Source organism: Rissa tridactyla, chromosome 5, assembly GCF_028500815.1.
Source record: "Rissa tridactyla isolate bRisTri1 chromosome 5, bRisTri1.patW.cur.20221130, whole genome shotgun sequence".
Lineage (NCBI taxonomy): Eukaryota > Metazoa > Chordata > Aves > Charadriiformes > Laridae > Rissa > Rissa tridactyla.
In genome coordinates this window covers 32,424,048-32,436,430 of record NC_071470.1, presented here as the reverse complement: position 1 = coordinate 32,436,430, position 12,383 = coordinate 32,424,048, and the positions used below count along the sequence as shown (strand labels likewise).

The window sequence follows — 12,383 nt, the reverse complement described above, 5'->3', positions numbered from 1 at the left end:
CTAGATAAAAAATGCTAGCAAAAAAGTGCAACCTGATTTAAATGACTGATATAAAGATAAAATGTGACTCATGGCATAATCAATCTTCAAAGCCTATTTTTATGCAAAAGGCGACAGTTTAATCCTCTGTTAATTTTGGTGTTTGGAAAGAAACAATTTTCAACTCCAGCTAGGAAGGAACTGGTTGCCAAGTGTAGCATTCAATAGCATGAAGATGGGATCTCTAAGTATAGTGTGTGCCTTTGCCCTCCAAGATACTTTTACACTTAGAGCTAGGCCTAGTCCATAAAAAAACTCCCTTGTTTTGGCAGTTGCTATTAGTTAATGGGAAGTGGCAGGCTTTTTGAATAAGCTAATGGCTCCTGACTGTGCTTAATTACAGCCTTTAAAAAAAATACATCTGACACTTTCTCCAATTAATAAAATAGTTGACTAAGTAAAAACAGTCCAACTAATAAAATAATTGATAGCAAACCAGCAAATATTTTCCTCTCTTTAAGAGTTTTAAAATTTCAGAATATGGGTACGCTTTTATTTTTATTTTTTTTTCAGCAAGCTCAGAGCAGAAAAGCAGCTTTGCAGGTCTAAGTGATAATAATGAGGAGAGACACTCCTGAGGTACAGGATAAAGAGGGCTAAACTGCTGGTCCAGAGGTGCTTCTTTTTTCTCTCCTCAAAAAAAGAATACATATTCCTGCAGAAAACTGGCTGGAACCAGGCGATTCTGCCTCTCAAGGAAACAAGGTCCTGCAGCTGGTTGGCTAATGGGAGGTACTTTGCCTCTCTGGAAGGCAGCAGCTCTTGCTGGGCTCAGAAGTTCAATTTGAACCAGGAGCTGACAGCTATGGCCTCTCACAAATGCCTCTCTAAAGAAGCTGTGGCTCCTGGCCCTGCACCAGCCCAACAGCAAGCTGTCTGCCCACTTGCCATCTTGGGTGTCCTGCATTGCTGATCTGTCTTCTAAATCATGCGCAAAGCCCCTCCAGTAACATCATTACCACAGGGCAGTGAATCAAATCGTGCACATCAAGGGAAAAATGTTAAGTACTTCTAGCTTTAAAATTTCTGAACAGATGTTCTTTGTTTTTGACTCAAAACCATTCAAGTTTAAATATAAAAACAGCTGAGCCAAGTGGGAGTGTTTCAGGCTAAAAAACCCACTGGAACCAACGAGGAATGGTAGCCTTGTTTCGTTCTCCCACCAGTGCATCAATTCTGTTTAAAGTGCTTTCTCTAAATTAACTAATGTGCTGGGACAGTGTATGAAAAAATTAGCAATTTGAGAGGTTAAGTGAGGATCACGATAAAAGTTGTAATTCAGCTTTAACAACCCAGTATGCTGTAGCCACGTTTATCTGCCATGCGTGGTGTATGCTTTTTCAAACACTGTAGAGAGTCCTGGTACCTCTTTGTTAAAAGAATATTTCATCTAATGTTACTTAAAAACCTTTCTTTGCCTCACCTATATTGTAAAGTGATATAAATCCACTAGAATGCATTTTATTTAAATCTTGAAAAATATTTGCTTCAAATTGTTCATTAAAATTTCTCCCCAAACTGCATGCCCCAGATATGAACCCATTGCCCCATAGTGATTGAGGGTCATATTAGATTATACAGTAACTCTTGAAAGGTTGATGCTCATGTTAGCAAAATTAGCATATCAGAAGTGCACCATTAGCATAGACATTGCAGGAATTTATGCTTTGAAAAATCGGATCTTTAAACCCTCACATAATCTATTTTTTGTCCCTCCTGATGCAATTTCCAGAATATAGTGGGAATCTAAGTTAAAGACACCTGCTTTCTGAGGAGAGGATGCTGCTGTCTGGGATAAAAATGCAGGATGCTTGCCCAGAGAAGATTCCTTGGCAAGAGAAAACTATTTATGCAACTGAGAGCTCTGCCTTGTTCTTTTCTTTCCTTTTTTGAGATGCAGAGATGAGAAGTAGTTTGTGCATTATCACAGATTCAAACGTAGGACTTAAAATAATGCAAGACGGTACTGTGGGCTGCTCATGTTCCTGAGAACAGGGTACTCCTCCCTGTTGCAGACTCCTCATCCAGAAGCAATGAAAAGAAATAACCACGTGGTTACTGCCTTGTCTTTTCGATATCCTTAAAAATAAGTAGAAAGTCCTAGAAAAGGCAAGGTGGGCCTAAGCATGGAAAAAGTGGAGAACCTCTAGTGAGGGTCTTTTCAGCACTCCTGCAGCCTCCTGCTAATGGCTGAGGGTTTGACTTGGAGCCAGCTGTTATTTTTTGGGAGGGAGATAGGGCAGATTTTTCTCCCAGTTCTCCCCTGCCTATAACATTCCTTTTTTAAACAGTGTGTGTTTGTGTCTTACTGTCCCCAGATAACTGATATACACTGATTCAGCACAGTCACAGTACCCATCTTTCTAGAGAACCAGGAGCATTTTGGCAGAGGGGTAAGGCAGTGGAGGGGTGCATAAGGAACCTTTGGAGGATTGCTACACTGCACTCAGAGAGTTGAGGGCCCAAACCAGGGGTCAGCATTCACACATTGCAGCTGAGGATCGGATTGCAGGAGAATATCAGGGGCTGAGAGAACAAAGGATGTCAAATGGGGGACAAAGAACTAAGAAATGGAGACACAGAGAAAAATAATTACAGCAGAAGTTGTATAAGAGGCAAGAGGAATATATGAAAGGAGCAGAGGTAAAATAAGAAAGGGAAGAGCTTGGTTGACAGACACCTCTTTCCTTTTCTCTCAGCTGACATACTGTCCAGTGCACATCTCTAAGCACCCAGTAAAATATCTTCTGTGATTTCTCTTCCTCCTCACCTTGAATATTTGGCTGCACTGTAAATAACCTGCTCCTACTTTTAAACATAAGCACTGTTTCAAGCTATTAAAATTGTATAAGGATCTGTCCAAGTCCCCATTCAGGCAATGCTGAGTTTTGGAAGCATTCAGCTGTTATGGCAGGTAGATTCACCTATCAGACAGACATCCTCATGACTTTCTGACAGTTTTGGATTCCAGCATAACAGTGGGAATCCTCTTTTTCTTGATTTGCCAAGGTTTAAGTTTCTAAAAAATAGTAATCCATGGTATATGGGAAACATCTAGAGAGTACCCCATAGAACAAAGCTGCGTAATGGCGTCCCGTTCCTTATGATGTGTTACCCTGATGTCTACATCCCTTGAGCAACACTTTGTAGTTCATGGATCAGTGCTAGACCTTCAAAGTCAGGATATGTTTCTTCCTCAAAGTGTTGTGTATCACTGTTGAAATTTTTGAGAAGGTCTAGAAAAAAATATTTTTATTCACCTCCAAATACAAAGCATACTTGTCCATCACAATTATACCAATCTCACCTGAGGACTTGAAAGCTTTAAGAAAATGGATCTTTCCTCCACTTTTCCAGCTAAACTAGCCCTTCTTTTTCTCACCCCTACCCAATGTACTTGGTTATCTCATACCACTATTGCTTTGCAGCTATGTTAACTTCAGATCCCCACTTTTGTCTGCATCCTGCATGACCATGCTTGCTCTTTTCTCCACAAAAGGAAATCTCTCTTCAATCTGACCTCTACTGGGGCTGCTCACCACATGTCCTTCAACCTACTTGACAAAATTAAATTTATCATTATCTCCTTCTCCTATCAACAAATGAGTTATAGATGAATCTTTGCCCTTCCGTGGAGAAGGATGGGAGTACAAAGAGTTTTCTTTGTATGGATGGGCAGCTTATTATTTTTTGTCCATAAGAGGAAAATATTCCTTTTTTTGGCTTTTCAGTTTTTTAAGATTTTCTGTGATCTATTAATCAAAGAATCATAGGACGGTTTGGCTTGGAAGGGACCTATAAAGATCATCTAGTCCACGCCCCTGCCACGGGCAAGGACATCTCTCCCTAGATCAGGTTGCTCAAAGCCCAATCCAGCCTGACCTTAAAATAATACTTATCCATCTGTTTTAGAGTTTTTTAATACAGTTATCATCGTGGCATGTTTGCTTCCATTCTACACCCTCATACCCTTAGAATACATTTTTTGCCCATGGTAGGGATTTTTGTTGCTTTTAAAGTGGGTAGATGTGAAGATTAGAAAGAGTTCAGGAGAAAAAGAAGCATTTCAGTGCAGCATTTCAACATTTCACCCTCCTGGGAGGTTGCTGTTTATTGAAAGGCTTTTATTGAGAGGAAGATTTTGCAGCATTTTCTAATTCTGGTCAGACTCTGGATTCACCATATTTCTTCTGAAGCTTCTTGTGCAGACAAATGCCCTCAACAAGACTGATTTGTTCTCAGCTCTCTTAACGCGTGTTCCACATGGTCTCAGAGCTGCAGAACTGGCATTGTGTTTCATAAGATGAGTTTGATTACTCAGCCTCATTGCTGGGGCATGAGATACTTAACTGCCTTGCGTATTGTAACAGGTGTTGGAAGTGCACAGCAAATGAACGGTCTTAAAGCAGAGATGCCATGCATTTGTCTGCCTAAAGCTGGATGGGGATCTTGTACTAGCTAGAGCCTACATGTTGTCTTTCTGCATACATTCCTGTGATTTACAACAGTGTGCAGGGAAAGCCAATAACATAAGCAGGAGGGCAACTGTGGAAGAAAGCAAAGCGTATTTCCCCAAAGATGTGTGTGCAGGAGGGTGGACAGGGACAGTGCAAGCAAACATCCTAGGATGTTAGAAATGAAAGAATGCATTGCTTAGAAACCAAGACTGGATGTCAGAGCATAGGAAGGCAATCGCCTCCAGTATGGGAAGAGCCCTGCAGTGCATTTGGACAGCACGTTTGGCATTGGGGGTGCCAGCACAGGTTGACAGTAGTTGCTGCTACTAACTGTAACTTAGTAAATGAGAAGACTAACATAGGATACTTCATGCATTTTCTTTCAGGTGAAGAGCTCAATCTGTTGTTTTGAGTGTTGTAGAACTACATTTTCTTTTTTGGCAACGGTTAAAAAATATTCTCCAAGGAACAAATAACCGACTCTGCCCTGGTGGTCACTGTGTCTCCCTTCTAGAATGATAACCAGGTGAGATCAAGGACTTGGTCTGTGTAAGCTGTTAATGAGCGTGTGTTAGAACTTGATCCCTGCCTGGATCGAGTTCTAGACCTCCTGAGGATGGCAGTCTCTCCCAGCTCTGATCACTGGTTCTTGACTCAGTCATTTATGCTGTAACTAGCCGTGCTTTTAGCAGGAGTGGTTCTGGTCTGTTTTCTAGCATCTCAGCCAAGATTGTGACCACTGTAATGATACTTAAGGAACACGAATTGCTCATTTGTCATTGGCTAGTGTCTAAAAACATCCCTGGATCACAAATGACGAATTCATTCACAGGGCATTTTGAAGGCAGACATGAGAAAACTCTTAGCTGGAAACTGTGCAGTCACAATTAGTGCAACATTGGGGTAGTACTGCACTAACCAGCTTGGAATTTGTAGCACTGTCACTGTAGAAAGGAGAAAAAAATTGCAAAAAGCGGAAGCCACATCTGTCAGCTTGCAAATATCTTGTAAACATGAACTCAGATGAAAGATGCTGTTTTCAAACATAGATGTATGAAGGTACATCCATCTTTAAGCCATTAAATCATAGAGATATCAATGTCAGAATTATTGATTATCAATGAGATCTGAGTATTGCTGCCATAAAAGTCATCCTGGATCAGTCTCAGGTAACTGATTGCAAAGCAGTTGATTCCTAGAGCAGGGAATGGATCTGGAGCCCCCTGATTGTGGGTCTTCTGGATTCTGAAGTTTGAGAGTCCTTATGCAGACTTTGGATAATACACATCTTTCGGGGAAAAAGGGGGTCGTTGATAAGCAGTGTCATTTCCTTTAGTTTCCTCAGTTGCTCTTTTTCAAGGCAGCCTTTGCAAGGAAACTGGCTAACGGTGCACTGCTGCTCAGCTAAGAGACCTTCTCTTTTCTAGGCCACCCGTGTTAGAAGAAGGCCCTGGATTCTGAAGTCTGGTTCTAGAACGGGAAGCTTGTAAAGAGAGCAGTTTGTTCCCCTGGGGTTCAAAGCCCATCGTATGTGTGCGTATTTGTATAGTTGCTGCAATGACTTAAGACATCCTTGTGGACTTAGCAAACTAGTTGAAGTTGCAACTATTATGTATCCACAAATAGCTCAAGCACATCTTGGAACACAATTTATTTCCCCAAAGATGTGTGTGCAGGAGGGTGGATAGGGACAGTGCAAGCCAAGGATAGCTCAGCTAATGCTAACCCTTCCTGAATATTGCCATGGGATTTTTAAATGCTTCTCAACTCCTAGAGAGATGCTGAAAGATTTGACCTCAGTTTAGCATCTCATCCAAAAAGTAGTAAGCAGTTCTGACAGTGCAGGTCTCCCTGAGTGCTGTGTGGAAAATTCAGACTTGGACATGAGCCCAGCCTTAGTATTGTACTTTTGGGGCCTAGAATGATTTCAGATGAGCCATACTCTGACAGATAGGGACTGCAGGAATCAGAGTTACTGACGAGGAAATTATTCCTAAAATTACTGGTGAGGAAAATGGAAGGAGGAACAGTTTCAGTTATTTGCTGCTACCAAGATATGTGAGACGTGTTTGGGGAACAAAGGAATACTTCATTTCTTAATCTGGTCACTCTGACATGTCCCAAGAGCTTTACATTGGAAGGGAAAGAACAAGAGGCTTGCTCTATGAATAGCTTGTATATCAGAGCGTGGGACAATGCGATCAGCTTTAGGTAGGTTGACATTATTATTCATCACATCTGCCTGAAGGCCTCAATCAACACTCCAGCCTTGTGGTGCTGCGCCAACAAGTGCAAACAGAGCCCCTGCCCTCCAGCATTTGCAGCCTGGGATTACGATGAGATGACAAGGGGGGGGCTCAGCGAGAGGTGTGAGGCGGCGAGATATTGGTATAACGAGCATATTTGCATACCATCAGCAGTCACAGCCAGCTTCCTCCCCAGGCTCTGCCAGGCAGCAGCGCTTTGTAGGATTCGTGGCAGAGGTAAAGCTTGAAAGAGAATTTGATGGAAGACAAGATGGTACCTTGTGGGGAGATTTCTGCCATGATTTAGAGGGCAGGCTGTGAGAAAACATAAAAGTGTCTGCAGGAGAAGTGACAGAATCTGTTATCTTTTGTGAGGGAAGAAAGTTTTCAGTTGTGACAGAGTATTAGATTTAAGAGCCAAGGAGAGACCAAGCAGTGAAGAGGCTTAGAGGTAAAGGCTTGAGCTTTTCTCCCAATCCCACAGAAATATTTGTAGTATCAAAACATGCACTATCAAGATGAAGAATTGAAATCTCAGAAACAGTGCTTTGATGTTTTTTAGCTAGTGGGGATCTCAAAAAAAATCCATTGTGTTTGACTTCGTTATACAAAGAAACTATAAATTCTCTCTGCTTACCTCATGAATGATCCCGCCGGGCAGCTGGGAAGTCGGGATGTTCCAGCTTTCACTTAAATGTCATTTTTCACACTCAGCCCAAGGTGCTGCATGACCACTACTACAACTTTGGGCACACCAGTGAAATTGCCACTGAGGGCTGTTGAGCAGGTGCTGTGTAGTCCCAGTTCTGGTCTGTACTTCCAGTTTTGGGGTGCCCTCGGGCTAGCATCTGTACCACCTACACTTCACACGTGAGAGAAATAAGAGTAGGAAGGATTTTATTGGGATTGGAACATTCTGGTGGGGATATGCCCCAATACCTTTAAGGTAAGAGCTGCTCCCGCTCCGCAATTCCATGAACTGAGCATGAAGTGTATTTTCACTCTGTTAAGCTTAGGTTTAAAAAGGAAATAATTTTCAAGCAAAAAGCCAGAAATTATCAATTTGGAAATTGTCCAAATAATTTTTTTCAAAACATTTTCCAAATGAAAATATCCTAAAATACCTCCTCTGTGGAAAGTCTCCTTGGTGAACTGATATTTTCTGGTTGAGAAAATACTAGCTTCAGTGAAGAGAAAAGCTGGTGCTTAACATAGTACAGAGTGGGGAGAAGTGAATAAAGAGGAAACGTGGTTAAAGCATTAAAAAGGAAGTTGTTCCATGCAAGACAAGTAGATTTAGGACAAGGCTAAAGAAGGGAGGTCACAGTAGCTGGCATGAGGTGCTTAGAGCAAGGAAATTGGCAGCTGAGAATGGCAGAAACCAATTTTTTGAACTGTGTTTAATGGAGTCAGAAGCCCATTGCATGGGTCTAGAAGCAAGAATCAGTGATAACACGCAAGCTGGAGGGCTGACTGCTTGGTGCTACTGTTGTGATAGAGAAAGGGCAGGATTTGGGAGAACAGGGTAAGATTTACTGGAAACGATCAAAAGCACAAATTAAAAAAGGCACATATACATATATATATGTTTGTGTGTGTATATATATGTGAATATCTATGTTATTTATCAGGAAGAGTGGCCAAGGTGTGAGATTAGATGGCTAAGAATGATCATGAATAAAGTTCTGCGTTTGTAATTTGTGTATAGGCAGATACTTAATCAGACCAAATCCTGTATGGATATCTCTGCAAGAGCAATGCTAAATCTCGTTTGCCTGAAAGAAGAGTTTCTAAAAATTATTTTCCCCTTCTTTCTGTTTTTGTGATATATAAGGATGGCAGTGCTATAATATCCTTTTGACTCTGCTCATGGATGCTGTAACTTCATGTAGTTACACACGGAACAACCTGAAATTTTAGCATCTTACTTAAAAAGTTGAATTAATAGGAGCAAGCCATTCCCCTAGGGCTGTACAGGAGAGAGAGATTTTAGAGCATATTGAAAAGAAAAATGTTAGCCAGCAATTTAGTCATAATTCTGGGAAGTAAAAGAAAAAGGTTGTGTGCCTAACCTTCCTGGACACCGAGTGCCCCCAACTTTCACCATGAAAGCATTGAAGATTGAGTCCCTATTGAACTGGCTAAAAGCAAACACAGAGCACGGTCCCTTTTGAAGTTCTGTGCACACTTCTCAGTGCTGCGCCTGCCCTCAGCTGTGCGCATTCTCTCTGGAACAAGAACAGGTAGTGTCTAATTTGTGACGGGAAATGGGTTTTGAGGGGGAGATGCGACCCATGGACTTAGCTTTGCTTTGACAAAAGCACTTTTATCATCTGCGCTCCATCACCGTATGGCATTCAGCACGAAAGCCGTTGATGTTGTTCTGGAGTACAGCTCATGGGGCATTGAAAGGGGAACATAGGAGCAGGCTGAAAAAGGCCGGGGGGGGGTGAAGTTTACTCTGAGTTTGGACTCAAGTTTTCCCTCAGAGTTTAAATGCCTGCACTCCTGCAGCTGTACCTGGCAGCCCTGAGACTGGGATCACAGAAATGGCCAGGAAAGCAGGCATGGGTGGTTACGACCCCGTAACTCCATTCAAATGGCAGCCTGCAGACTGAACAATTCCTGGCCTTCAGCAAAGTCTCAGCTGTGACGTGCCCTGCAGTTCTGGAGTGCAATTCCATAGCTTTTCCTGGTTTCCCATAAAGCAGATGCAATTTGTCATGGTTATTTTCAGGCACTAGGAAGCAAGTTGCTTGAATCAGGCACCACATCCAGCTGAGCAGGCTTTGGGAAAACCATTCAGCAGACTTCAAGAGAAATGAATCAAATGGCCCGGCTTTAAAAACTGTAGCCAAAGCAGGTAAGTCACTGCTGGAACTTGCATGTCAAAGCAGAAGCATCTTTCTCCAGACCTGGGAGACACAGCCTGTTCCTCTTTAAATCCGTGCTGTGTGCTGCAGTGCTCTGCATTGTTGCCATGGCAGAAATCTCCCCATAGTAATAACCTCTTTCAGAGAAGGTTAAAAAGAGACAGTGCACATGCTCAGAAATGCTGCACTTGTTCTGTTAGCAGTTTGCAGCGGCCATTTCAAAGAGACCATCACAAAGACAAGAGAGAGATCAGGTACTGATATTTTTTTCCTTTGTTAGAGGGGGTGACTTTTCTCTTTCACAGAAGTCCATGCACGGATCTGTCTCCGTTCCCAATTGAACTGCAGAGAGACACCACCCTTAAAGCCTGTCATGATTATTCCTTGCAGGTAGCAAATTCCCACGGAATAACTAAGAGGCAGTAGTTAGATGTGGCCTAAGGTGACTGCTGCACTTGGGGAGCAATAATTTTACAGCAGGACTCACATACAAAGCTGAATTGATGCTGGGGTGGGTGATACGTGAGTTACCCTGAAAAAGTTTAACAGTGTATCTGCTTTGTTTTGTTGAACCTTTCTAGCACTCATAGTCAACTATGAGAATTGCCTCTGCTCCTACTGACCAGGAGGCTTCTGCATTAGGTACTTTCAAAGGAGGCTGCTATTATCCTAATTTACTGTTACTTGGAGACACTGCTACATCCTGTTGCAAAGCCTGGTGTCTTTGATTGTACTTGCTTTGATTGCAGATCACCATTAATTTAAACAGAAAACCTAAGCCACTTGTTATGATTTTAATCCCTTTATTTTAAGGATTGTAGAAATAAGAAAAAGAATCACATCAGATCACTTCTAAACAGTGGGAGGGATAGGAAGCCCAGTTCTGAGGCTATAGGAATTACATTACCAGATCTATTTTTTACTGTGGGCCTAAATATATCTGTGACTCTACGTGTACATGTGTGCCTCTGGCTTCTGATCCATCCCCTACTCTTATGTTTAGGTTGAGGTGCACAGGAAGGGGATGTGTATAATGCTGCTCCTTTCCTGAATGAATTGCCGGTTTGCACATGCTGCAAGTGTTTGTGCAGAATTTGCAAGTTCAGATTAGCTGTGTCTGAAATGGTGGATTGCATATATTGAAGAGCAAGCTTGTTCCAGTCTGTGTTTATGACAAGATGGGGAAATACCTTTCCTTTCCTGCTTCCCTCTATTGCCCTTCCAAATGTGAAATACAAGCCAGTTTGGGGTGTGCTGTACTCTTGCATTCAGCACATGCAGATTTGATGTTCTTATGCAACATCTTTTGCTTAGTATGCAATGACTTAAAAATCAAGAAGAGATAGAGTGTTGTCCTGCTTTCCTGGGTTCAGCTAAAGAGAATGTTCACATGGATTTTATTGTTTTACTACAAATTAACCTTATTTGAATCCTTCTTTCTTCCATTTGAACATACATGAATGAAAGGTAAACTGGCTGAACTAAGGACCACCCTAGCAGTTTGCCAGAATCCTTGAGGCTTGGATTGAATTATGTCATAGACAGGTGCAGCTTGAGCCAGTCCTGTGTTTCCCGTGTTCCCTCTTGATCTGAACAGTTTACTTATTGGATCAAGAAAATACTTCGTTTGAAACCTGTGTACTTATTAAAATTTTGTGCGTGTGTGTCAAAATCTGTGTAAAGGGGAGGTGTTGCTGGACCAGACTGTACCTGTCTTTAGCGCATCGCGTGGCCTGGTTGTGATGTTCAGGAACAAATGGAGGGCTGCAAATAAAGGTCTGAAACCCAGACGAGGAGGGGAAACTGAAGGTCAAAGACCTTTGATGCATTTACTGTTAGAAGTTCTACTTATGAATCTGTGGAGGTTTAACAAAAGTCTTTTCCCTCATCTGCTTTCATAAAGGAGTAAGTTTTTATGACCAGTGTGGCGTGTCATTAGTGATAATGGTTAGCTTTAGTTATTATATTGTGAAAAGATGGTGCATCAGTAAAGCAAGCGAGTGGGTAAAAACTTCATTTCCAGGTTCAGGTCTGTTTCAGCCAGCTCTATAATCCCTGCAGTTTTGATCTTGAAATCTAACAGTGAAACAGCTGTCCATATTCATGTGCTGATCTGGGACTGTGTAGTTAGAAAAAAGGTTAGAGGCACAGAACAGGCAAAGTTGCTGGCATCCTGGCTTGCAAATGAAACCACAAACTGCCTAGGGACTTCTGATCTTCTTCTTCATGTCTAGGGACATTCTCTACCAGTTGGGTTTTATCTGCATTGCTGGAAAAATAGAGAGAACTTCTGTCCATGCTCTAGATCTGATTTTATTTTTGCTTTCAAAGGAAGAATGCCAGTGCTTTAGCCACCAGGAACATTAAGTTCTTTGTAACAAAACCCTCATATCTCTAATGTTCTCTACTGACTTGTTTGTGTCTCTTGATAAACAGAGAAGCACCCAAGATGCTGGCACCCTGCCTTCTGAGAACAGTGGTCCTTACAGTTCCTTTAGTTTTTGTGGTTGCACTGCTTCTCATGGAGCCTGTTAGATCTGATCAAGAAGCGGGAACAGCCATACCAGCTGAAAGTACGTACCACCCTACAGTCCTCTCATACAACTTGTACTGTGGTTTTAATGTTGCAGGACTTCATATCATTGAAGCTTGTCTAAATAATTCAAACTATTTATTTTGGACATGTCTTGCTTATGATTTTTTAAAATGACAACTTGATAGCATACCAGTGCTGGTTTTCTCCTGCATCCACTCCACTCTCTTACCCT

The 12,383-nt window shown here is 41.9% G+C and overlaps 1 long non-coding RNA gene across 1 annotated transcript in view; it reads left to right on the top strand.

The window, feature by feature from the left end:
* LOC128909953 (uncharacterized) overlaps positions 1-12,183 on the top strand; it is a 30,249-nt gene extending 18,066 nt beyond the window's left edge. Inside the window, exon 4 of the long non-coding RNA XR_008466564.1 lies at positions 12,052-12,183. This is a non-coding gene — a long non-coding RNA (uncharacterized LOC128909953). The remainder of the gene's footprint in view (positions 1-12,051) is intronic.
* Positions 12,184-12,383: the final 200 nt, after the last annotated feature.